The following is an 11,582-nucleotide window of genomic DNA, read 5'->3' on the forward strand; positions in this document are numbered from 1 at the left end:
TAGTACATTTATCAGATTCCATTTTATTTTATTTAGATAGCCAAGGTATGGTCAACCGAAGTTTCAGCTCTAGAAGCCATGAACTTTTGAAGTTGCGGTACTACAAAGTGGCAACAGCAGATAAATCGATTTGTACAGTGACAATACGGAAAATAAACTACAGGCACTTAATTAATTAACCCTTTGGCCCCTAAATATTGGCTTTGGTTCTTAAAAACGAAAGTTATTTTACGAAAAATACGCATTTTGACATATAAATTTGGGCTCCTGTTACTCCATGTAGGAACAACCTATTCCTTCGTGGTTTGTGTTAAACTACTCACGGAGGATAGATCTACAACATCATATAACTTTTACTAACCTTCTTTATTCCGTCTCTCCTTTATGACAGGTAGTATCGTAGCAATTATCATCTTAAAAATGGCCGAAAATTCTTTCAAACGCATATTGCCCTTACTTCATGCTTGATAGTGCTACAATGTTCGGATAAAGCTTAGGGTATTTCCCATTAACCACAGAGTAGCGTGGTCCAAACCGTATATTCATAGGATATTTTGTTTACAAGATATGTGCGTTTGAACACATGCTTGTAACAAAAGCCAATACATTGGCTTTCGCATTTAACGGAACACTTTTTTTTATTAACATAGGGGCCAAAGGGAAATCAATCATAACTTACAGTACAAACGCAGTCCTCTACCAAGATGCAACTTTTACCATCAAGTTCTCCATGAACAGGCAAATCCATTGCTGGGTGAGTTTTGTCTTCCAGGCTCACCAGGGCAAAGGCGAAAACGTGAGGGGAAAAAACAGTAGTGAACTGCTCATGCAATGCATGGTAGGCAAATGCTCATATCTTCCTTCTCCTTGGGAGTACTGACATGAAACAAAGATCTTGGAATCCTCTTACGTTGGGGATCACAATGATACCAAGGTTTTTGGTGTTGTCATTTTACTTGATTGTAAAACAACTACTTAAAAATTTTACGGATATTTTTTTTGATTTCATTAAATATTCTACCCATTGCGTTCTACTGTAAAATTAGGCTTGCGTGAACATATGGGATTCTTTCAGATCCAGTCACATATATAGTTTCTGTACATTTATCAAATATAATTTTTCCCTATATCCACCCATGTATGCCAATGAACTACACCTTGTAAGGAGTTACTTCTAGTGATAAATTAAAGTTCATACTACCACAACAAATCTGCATATCCTAAATTGTTGAAACAAAACTTGTGTGTACATGTGTGTGGTGTGTGTGCGGTATAGAGCATAGGTCGTGTGTTAATGTACTGTACATATGTGGAGTACTGTAGTCTGTAGCATCTGTTATATAGTCTGTGGTGTGTTTGTGTAGTGTGCAGGGCCACCCACGGGGGGAATTTTGACTCAGGCCCCAACTTGAAAGGGGCCCCTAGGGAACCCCCTTGAATAACTGTTTAAAAGATTGATATACTCTAATAGAGCAGTCAAGATCCAAATACTCTAATAGAGCAGTCACAGTTTCAGTAGCAAGCTTATCTCTGGGCGACCCTGGTAGTGTGTGTTGGTGTTTTGTGTGTGTGTGTGTGTGTGTGTAGTGTAGTGTGTGTGTGTGTGTGTGTGTGTGTGTAGTGTAGTGTGTGTGTGTGTGTGTGTGTGTGTGTGTGTGTGTGTGTGTGTGTGTTGGTATGTGTGCCAGGCTGGTGCCTATCCTAGTGGTACAACACCAATGCTATGTTTAAGGTTTGATGCTCATTAATTCCCAACTACTTCCTTGAGCAAGATTTTTTACATTGCTACACTGTAGATAAGAACTTATCTGCTGTGTCATCAATGGTCACCTGGTGTTAACTGAATCTCATACTGTATCTTTCCAAGATCTTGTAGTGTGCAAAGTACCATGCGCTAATGCACACGCATACGAGTTACAAAATTGGGAATTAAACCGCGTGGTCATACATTACAGATACAAATACTGTACCATCAATAACTTGTGGTAGTCTTCTACTGTTCATTTAATCATACTGACAGCATTATAATGATGTGTGAAACTGAATCAGCAATGACTCACTTTGCCAGATGCACGCGTATTATTGGTGCATGGCGTTTTGTATACTGCAAGATCTTGGAAAAATACAATACAACGGGCAACATTCAGTCAGGGGTGAAAATAACAATTGGCCATCAGTTATTTACTGATCAGATTAACAAGATTGCAGCTCATTTCCTTTTCTGGTTTGACAGTTGGGATGTAGTTTATGTTTCTCACCACCATTGTTTACATAGTTGACATAAAGGTATTTGTTGCTAGGTGATATAATAAGCTTTATACTGTAGATCTTGTGATATTGGCTGAGTGACTATAGATCTGATGATATTTCAAAACCAATTTTCAGTTGGAGATTTGAGAACCTACACTGTCACCATGGTACAGCCACCTATGGGGTACTAGTTCTACCCCCAGGAGGATTTGCCTGCACTAACTGTTTAACAGTTGAATAGTGTAAAAGTCAGAAAAGTATCCCAGAAATTCTGTATCGACACTTTCTTTAGAAGTGTATATTAATTTAGATACTACAACATCAGGACACCATTTAGGCATCATTAGTATCCTTCTACGTCAAACACCATCCTTCTCTTTCCATTGTGGCAAATAGTACTTGTATCATTTACTCCAATTAAGCAGTTACGTATTTAGCATAGCAGGAAAGGAATTTAAACCTGAGCGTAGTAGACTTTAAAACGATTAGTATGCAGCGTAATAGTTCTGTGAATATAAAATATAAAACTGTATGCACGGCTACATAAATTTTACTATGGCAAAATGTACTGTACTTGTACTTTACTTTAGTACTTCCTGTATGTACTTGTACTTTATTTAGGCACTCTCGTGATTTCAGTTGGAGTACTTGTACTTCGCAAACTCAAAAGTACTTGTACTTTACTAAAGTACTTTTAAATGTGCTTGGCCCCATGTTTGGTCATACAACAGTGATCATATGATAGCAACTGGCGCTGTTCACCAGTGAAGTAAAAGTTACTGGGCGGTCTGACAGAGCTTGTTCTGTTAGTCCACTGAGATGCTTCGTTGTGGTCTATGGATTTCCACTTTTGTTCGTGCATTACCACAAATATGCTGTCCAATTAAGTTTGTACGGCTGCCCCTAATCAGTTATTTGTCACCGTAATGATGTAGCTAATTGGTTCACTACAAAAATCAGAACACAGTAGCTGCAATTATACCAATTGTTTTAGCTGTAGAAAACAAGGCACTAAAACCACACCTCTTAGTGTTACTGGAGATTGAGATTAGGGCTGGGATGAATATTGAAATTTATCTTTGAATATTTTCTAATAAAATGTTCGAACATTTGAAGCTTCAGTGTTAGCTATACAAGTTACAGGTTTTTTGTATTTATGCACATCCTTCTTAAGTTTTATCTTTCTAATCCTATTTAATAAGTTTATAAGCATTTGGAAAGTGCATATCAGCAGTACTGAATGACGCAATCGATCAATTGCAAATGGGTGTGTCCGTTATAGTACAATCGTGTATAGGTAAACACCAGCTAATGGCTAAAAGGATGTTTTCCATGTATTATCTATCACTTTATAAACTGTACAAGGCTACAACTACAGTAGCAAGCTAAACTGCGATGGCTTATACAGCTGTAAGTTAGTGTGGCACACGAAGATTGACTGCGAAGAGTAGATGTGTGCCGATATGGGTTTTTGACATGTACTGATATCCAATATTGATGCCACCAAAAGAAGCTGATAGCCGATAGCCAATCTGATATTTGCATTATAGTTTTAAGCAAACAAAAGCGTACATTTACCACAACATGTGCATGTACTCTGCCAGTGGTGTTAAACAGCTTAATTGGGTTTCCATTGTGCAATCCAGACAATTAGATACCCACAAACATTTTTATGTATACTCCCATGAAGCCTTACACGGATATTTGCATTACTCCACATTCTAATGGCTTGTGAGAAAGCTGGTACAGCAAGTTTCCTTGGTTATCCTGTGACCCTTCTTTTTATTACAAAGGTACTCTATAACTGCTTCATTTGTAGAGACTGTGATAAGCTGTCCAGCAACAAACACTAGAATCACATGCATTTGTATGGCTTTTCGTAGCATAGGTCTTGGTGCAGAATGAACAATCAGCCACTGGCACTAAAGAGCCACATGGATAATGTAGAAACCAATGCGTAATCCGTTTATGTACAAACTATTGCTACTGCATAAGTATCGGTAGCGATATTGGTCCTCCTGCTGTTCTGTACTGATACTGATATTATTAAAAATTACCATATCGGTGGCCAATATTATAGCCGATCCGATTATCGGTACACCTCTAGCGAAGAGACAAACATCGAAGCAACTGATAACATTTATTTGTAATTCTTTCATAGACTATGAGTGCATCACAAAGCTTCAAAGGATACTTTTATAATTTGAAGTTTACTTAACCTTTGAATCCACAAAACATTCGAAGCTTCATCCCAGTCCTAATTGAGATACTCTAATAAAGCAGTCACCCTAATACGTCAGTCATGTACAATATTCTAATAGAACAGTCACATACTGTACATGTGTATCATAGGTATGATATAACAAATATGTTGACAAACTAGTGTATTAAAGAATCATTGAAGTAGTGATAGTAGTAGTTGTCATGTATACCACAACCTTGTATTGTATTGTGTGTATAGTGTATACTGTGTGTGTTCAAATGATGTGACAAAATACATACATGATGTAACCACTACTTGTGTCACTACCTGTTACTACTATCTTACTGGTTGTGTATATATAGGATTTATGGCTGGGATGAAGCTTCGAATGCTTTGTGGGTTCGAAGGTTAAGTAAACTTCAAATTATAAAAGTATCCTTTGAAGCTTCGTAATGCACTCATAGTCTACGAAAGAATCACAAATAAACGTGGTTACTTTACTGCAGCTGCTTATTCCTCTTGCGTGATCAATGTTCGTCTCTTCGCAATTGATCTTCGTGTGCCACACCCAATTTTAAACCATCGGAAGTTCAGCTTGCTACCATAGTTGTAGCCTTGTACAGTTTATAAAGTGATAGATAATACATGGAAAACATCCTTTTAGCCATTAGTTGGTGTTTACCTGTGCATGATTGCAGAATAGCGGACATGCCCATTTCCAATCGATCGATTGCGTCATTCAGTACTGCTGCTATGCACTTTCCAAATGTTTACAAACTTATTAAATAGGTTTAGAAAGGTAAAACCTAAGAAGGATGTGTATAAATACAAGAAAACCTGTAACTTGAAAGCTAACACCGAAGCTTCGAATGTTCAAATATTTTATTAGCGAATCTTCGAAGGTAAATTTCAATATTCGTCCCAGCCCTAATAGGATTAGTGTACAACAAAGATGACAGTTCACAGATCATAACTGTCAATTGTGACATCAAGAATTATGAGATAGGCTGCCTAGGTTGTCATGGTAACATGGAGCTCCTGTATGACTACAATTAAGGTAGGATATAGCACTTCTTATTGTTTTACTGTGATTTAATATCATGGACTACTCCAGCTTGTTTCAATACTTTTATCGATGTGCTATGGTCCCTACTCTAGTTTAAAATTCCAAATTTTTTTGTGTACTTGACTTTGTTTGTAAATAATTATTATGCCTGGTGAACCCACGCATATCGCATCTGAAATGGCGCCGCATGCCCCAGCTATATTAATTATCGTCTGAAAAATGAAGTATCTGTTGCACTTCATTGTCAGCTACGTTCAACCTGTTACACAGCATTTTGAATCAATAACTGTTTGAAAAAGTACCTCTGCAATCCCTGCATACCAAAAGAAATGGTACCGCATGCCCCAGTTATATCATTTATTGTCTGGCTGAAAAGTGAAATATTCATTACGCTTCGTTGTTGGCTGTGTTCAACCTGTTACACAGCAGTACAAATCAAAAACTGTTTCAAAAGTACCTCTGCTAACAAAATAGTCATTATGAAGAATATGGATGATTTCCGTTACAAAGGGAAGCCATCACGTGCTACCACTACATCAACACTTCGCTGTCAGCAAAAATGAATGGGACACAAAGGAGGACACTGGTAAGTCCGTAAAGAATGCGTTATACATACTGCGGTATGCCAAAAGGTACCTGTCGGGCTGAAGCGATGTTGAACAGTCAAGTCCGTAGCCTTAGCTGTTATCAAGTTATGCTTGTCTGAAGACATCAGTCAGTCAGTTACTCAGTTAGTAGAAAATTCTGTTAAATAATTTATTTTTTTTACTTTGTAGTAACTTGTTGAAAGCATTTTGGGTCGATCTGAAAGCTAGTTTGGGCTTAGTTTTACTTACTGCCTTATTGCTGTCAGGAGAAATTGAGGGTGATTTTTGGGTGATATTATTTTGTGGGCCACGCCTACTCCTTTGTGGTCCCTACTATACGGTACTGTATGATGATCTTGTTGGACCAGATTTCCTAATGTGGACCAGATTGCCCAGTGGTTACTGCATTGGGCTGTTAACCTTGGGGTCCAGGGAATGGATCCACAGCTGGAACGTATTTTGTCAGGACATTGAATCAGTTCAACACTGTGTGGCTAGATTAGTCTTAAATGACTTCATACACTTCCAGTGTCACTCATATGCTTGAGTGCCTCCACTGGGCCACACTGGCACAATGCCATACTCAAGCTAAGCTAATAACTCTAAATCATAAATGATATCCTTCATATTCCAACCCACAATATTTTAATCTTATCCATACCACCTTATGAATAATGTATGTAGCCACCGTGCTCATCACTTCAAAGTTACATTAGCAAGATTACAAACATACAAACTGTCATTTCCCCTCGTCTATAGTACTCTGGAATGCTTACCAATGGACATTGTTTTATCACCTGACATTGAATTCATTGAATTTTTCAAAGACAATAACAACAAAACCTCATCATTTACGCACACATGTGACATATCTCACAATAGTTGTCAAGTATGATATGATTACAACAACTGATTGTAACAATGTCTACCCCTTACAGGTACATCTTCAGGAACAAATGAAAGATGTGGACATCATCTACTGGTGAGTCGTTTTATGTAAGTGTGTATGGTGACATCTCATCATCTAAATCATGTTACAATGAAACTTGTTGTCTTAGTAGTCACCTGTATAGAAATACCACCTCTCTAAAAGGCCAACATTCAAATCAGTCATTTGTACAACTGCAGTACAGCACCTGTTTATATTAGTACAAATCGAAAAGAAAGTTTTTTACACAGATAGTGTACATAACTTTTTTTTAATTTGAGGATCTTCCATCATTACTGTTACGTAAACACATCAGGCAGACTCAGTGCTAATAAAGATATTAAATCAGATATTCAATTCTGCCATTTTACGGTTGTTACTGTGTGAAATAATAATAATGTGTGTATTGAAGGGAAATTCCTATGATATATTCATAGCCACTCATAACATACTGTATAGTGTATTCATGGTCACTACCATTCTATTTTTTATGTACAGAGTGTGTGGGGGTGTGTGGGTGTGAGTGAGCACGTCTCAGTTGTGTGTGGTGTGTGTGCATGCCAGTCTGGGGCTTATTTTGGTGGTAAATTACCAATGCTATGTTGGAGGTTCTATGCTCACTAATTCCAGTTGTTGTTGCACTGTTCCCTTGAACAAGAAACTTCTAACACTGCTCTAGTCTACCTAGTGTAGCCATAAATGAAAACCTTGATGTTAAGCAGCCTAGCCTGCTGTGTCACCAGTGGGCACCTGGTACATAGTATCTCAACAATGGTTGGCATTCAGTAGGGGTGAAATAACTGTTGGCCATCTGTTGCCCATTTCCTTTCTGGTCAGACATATCTCAGATGAACAAAGACAGTTGGGATGTAGTTTGTGTTTCTCACCACCATTGTTTACCTAGGTACCATAAAGGTATTTGTTGCTAGGTGATATAATAAGCTTTTACCACAAGATCCTTGTGTTATTGGGTGAGTGGCTGTATATGTCAGTCTGGGTACTTCTATTCACCAATGTTCAGTTAGGAATTTAAGTAGCTACACTGTCACCATGGTACAGCCACCTATGGGATACTACAGTGTAGTTCTATCCCCAGGAGGATTTGCATGCACTAACTGTTTAGCAGTTGAGTAGTGCAAAAATGTCCCAGTAATTCCATACCGACACTTTCTCCTAACAGAGACTACCAAATATCGACATTTTAAAACGTCCAGCTATGCCTGGTGCGTATATCGCCATGTTTGGTTGTGCAATCAAATGTAGCAATACATCATATAGGGCTATGACATGTGATCAACCTCCTGTAGTTTTAGTTTTGTGTAAAGTGACTCCAACAAATTCAGTCATGAAACAGGTGGATTGCTATAAGTGACTATCTCATCTTTGTAATGGACATTTGTTCCCAAACGAACAGTACTATCTTTAACTAAGGATACCTGGACAAAAATAAATTCCCAGAGGTTCCACTGTAGTTTGCACAATTCTTTATTATCGTAGTATTTCTACGGTATCCAAAGAAGTGATTACTTAAAGTTTCAGCATTATTATGGTGAGTAGATAATCTGTGATGGTACATGCATGTTATACGAGGTGTGATGCCTTACCTCACCTGTCTATTTCATGTTTTCCCAACTAAATGAACAAAATCAGATAGCTTCAACTTCTATATAATAGTTAGACACCAAGACCAAGGGAACTAAGCGATTTAGTAACCCTGATGGCCCGAGGCTGTAGCGTCCCGAGCGCAGCGAGGGCGCTACTAAGGGCCAGAGGGGTTACTAAATCGCTTAGTTCCCGTTGGTCGCGGTGTCTAACTTATTTAGACTATGGTTTAAAGTACATACCTTTATAGCCAGAGCATTAGGGTGGCATGAAAGAGCAATGCAGAACAGCAGAACGGTTTCTTCCTGAAGTCCTTACAGCGCCCACAAAAATAATTATTTGACCGGTAACCAGAGTAACAGCTAGAGCTATAGTAGATATGCCGCTTAGTCTACTATTTCTCCAGAATTATTCGCAGAACACGGAGAAGAATTGTATTACAGTATTATTAAATACTCCAGTGTACCTTTCGTGTTATAATTATTTTTCATGTACAAAATTGCCTGAGGGCGGGTTACTAACTGAACATGTGTAGGTGACTAAATGAGCATGTCAGGTGACTAAGTGATTTAGTAACCCTCTAAATGAGCTATATCATAGTCTAATTGGTCTTAGTATCTACAAGGCAATCTCAGTATGTTAAATGTGCCAGTCTTGCTGGACATGTTGTTATACACTTCAGTCTCAGTGAATGGCATCAATATTGAGGCCGACTCCAGGACTAACTCGGTATACTGGTATCTTGTACAAACATTTTGACAGAATAAGGTGTTTAAACTTTATGAAGAAATGACCATGATCTTGTTTACTACCTACCACATTGTAATAAACACACACGACACAGATCTAGAAAGATATTCAAACTCTCCATCAGCAGGCAAATAAGATGGTGTAAAAACATATTCAATATAAGACCTGCTTTCCTGAGAAATGGCCAGCTCATTTTAAACTTGTGTGTATGTTTTTCTCTGTTGCATGTGCATAATTTCACCTATTTTAAAACTTTCATTAAATCATTAAAGTATGTTTGTGCAAACTATGTGGTTTTTGCTGAGACTATCACATGTAAATTTTTCACAAATGATATTTTGACATAAAGTTGACTGGTTTTGAGAGGTGGTCTTTTTATACACACAAGTTACCTTTCAAACAGACTATATTGTAATCATTAATGTTCTGTTATTCACACAGACATGTTCAGTTCAATAATGAAGTAGTGCTGTGTAGGCTACTGACCAGACATGTGGCTATCAGACACATTCCTGACCTAATTATCATGTGACCATCATGGGACTGTACTTGTATGGTAGCTATAACCTGTCTGTATGTGTTTTATACTTCATGATCAGTTATCTAGGCTAACCAACTACCACCTGAGTCGTACCGACCAGCCCAGGTTCCTACATGGTGCTGCAAGCACTCAAGAATTGTGCTCTGTTTGACTGAACTTCTAGAGGGAAGGCAGGCCCCCCACTGAGCATGAGCGGAGTCTGTTGGTACAGCTGAGCTAACCAGGCAAACGGCATCTATACCGCTAGGCGTCAACACACTCCAGAGGAATCCGTTCCCTCTGAAGAACACCCTTTCTGTGACGGTTTCACAACCACCACGAGCCCTTGACGGTGGGAGATGTTAAGGAGACTTTGAGCTAGCCTACAGAACCTACTGACGAGTCTATCCGTGAACAAGACGAAATAATTCCTGATCATACAACGAAGTAAAGGAAGAAGACATCGATTATAAGAGCCCCAACCAACTACAATGACAGCCAAGGGAACTATTCCACAAAACATCACGTCCCTAACGACAGTCAATGGACTAGCGGCAATCAGGCACAACATCCCTAGTAAGTGGGATCGCCAGTTTATCATGTAGAGAAGAATCAGAATCACCGCCCGAGTTGTGGAGACTGCTCAAGATCCGACTCTACGTCGATTTCAAAGACCAAAGACCTATTATTCCAGTTAAGATCAACTATAGAACTTATACTTTTCTACCCTGCAATGGGGGAGGAGGAAGATGAAGAGGAAACTTGAGGGGGAGATGTAGGATACTGACCGGACATGTGGCTATCAGACACATTCCTGACCTACTGTAATTATCATGTGACCATCATGGGACTGTACTTGTATGGTAGCTATAACCTGTCTGTACATATTATGTGATTTATACTTCATGATCAGTTATCTAGGCTAACCAACCACCACCTGGGTCATACCAACCGGTCCAGGTTCCTACATGTTGGAGTTACTAGTTTGATTTCTTTGATCTTCATGGAAAAACAAAGGATACATGTATATACTACAAGAGGGTGAAGCCAGCTGATACATGACACTCCCTAAGACACTAGAAGAACTAAACTATGATCTAAGATTGCATGTGATGATATGTAACTGGATCTGTGAAAACCTGACACAATTGTGCAAGCCTAAATTTACGTAAAGCATGAATACAATGGGTGAAATAGTAATAAAAGAATCCATAAATGTTTTGAATACTTTATTCTTAGTAAAGAAAGGCTCTAGCTATAAAAGTCTAGATCTCAACTTATTCACCTACTCAAAAATATTTGATTGCAGTAGACACAAGTTATGGGTATTTGTACTTCACATTGAAATGATAGTAAGTGATCCATCTTTCTTCACTAATTTCACCTGTGTGTAGTGATGAGAGATGATACTAGGAATAACTTACCCAGTAATCAATTCTAGTATTCATGGTGAACACGATGGTGCAAATCTTGTTTTGTATGTTATTCTGTGTAAGTTACAACCGTTTTAGTGAACTCTGGTAATTTATTTTCCCTATACATACATTCTGTACAAATTAATTTTCTGTTGATGCTACTTTGTAGGACTGTAACTTCCAAATTATTGGCATATGAGGCTGAAACTCTTACACTTGGCTAATGAAGTAGTTTGTAAATATTTAATAAACAGGAATTCA

The 11,582-nt window shown here is 38.2% G+C and overlaps 1 protein-coding gene across 7 annotated transcripts in view; it reads left to right on the top strand.

The window, feature by feature from the left end:
• LOC136254412 (N-alpha-acetyltransferase 50-like) overlaps positions 1-10,832 on the top strand; it is an 854,489-nt gene extending 843,657 nt beyond the window's left edge. The window contains exons 10-12 of one of the 7 annotated variants that reach the window (XM_066047155.1): positions 7,045-7,102; positions 9,828-9,937; positions 9,986-10,832. The gene's annotated coding sequence lies outside the window, so the exon portion shown is untranslated. Of the gene's footprint in view, positions 1-7,044; positions 7,103-9,827 lie in introns of all 7 variants that reach the window. The other 6 variants (XM_066047147.1, XM_066047133.1, XM_066047137.1 and 3 more) reach the window with 6 other exon arrangements.
• Positions 10,833-11,582: the final 750 nt, after the last annotated feature.

The sequence above is a fragment of the Dysidea avara genome, chromosome 1 (genome assembly GCF_963678975.1).
Source record: "Dysidea avara chromosome 1, odDysAvar1.4, whole genome shotgun sequence".
NCBI lineage: Eukaryota > Metazoa > Porifera > Demospongiae > Dictyoceratida > Dysideidae > Dysidea > Dysidea avara.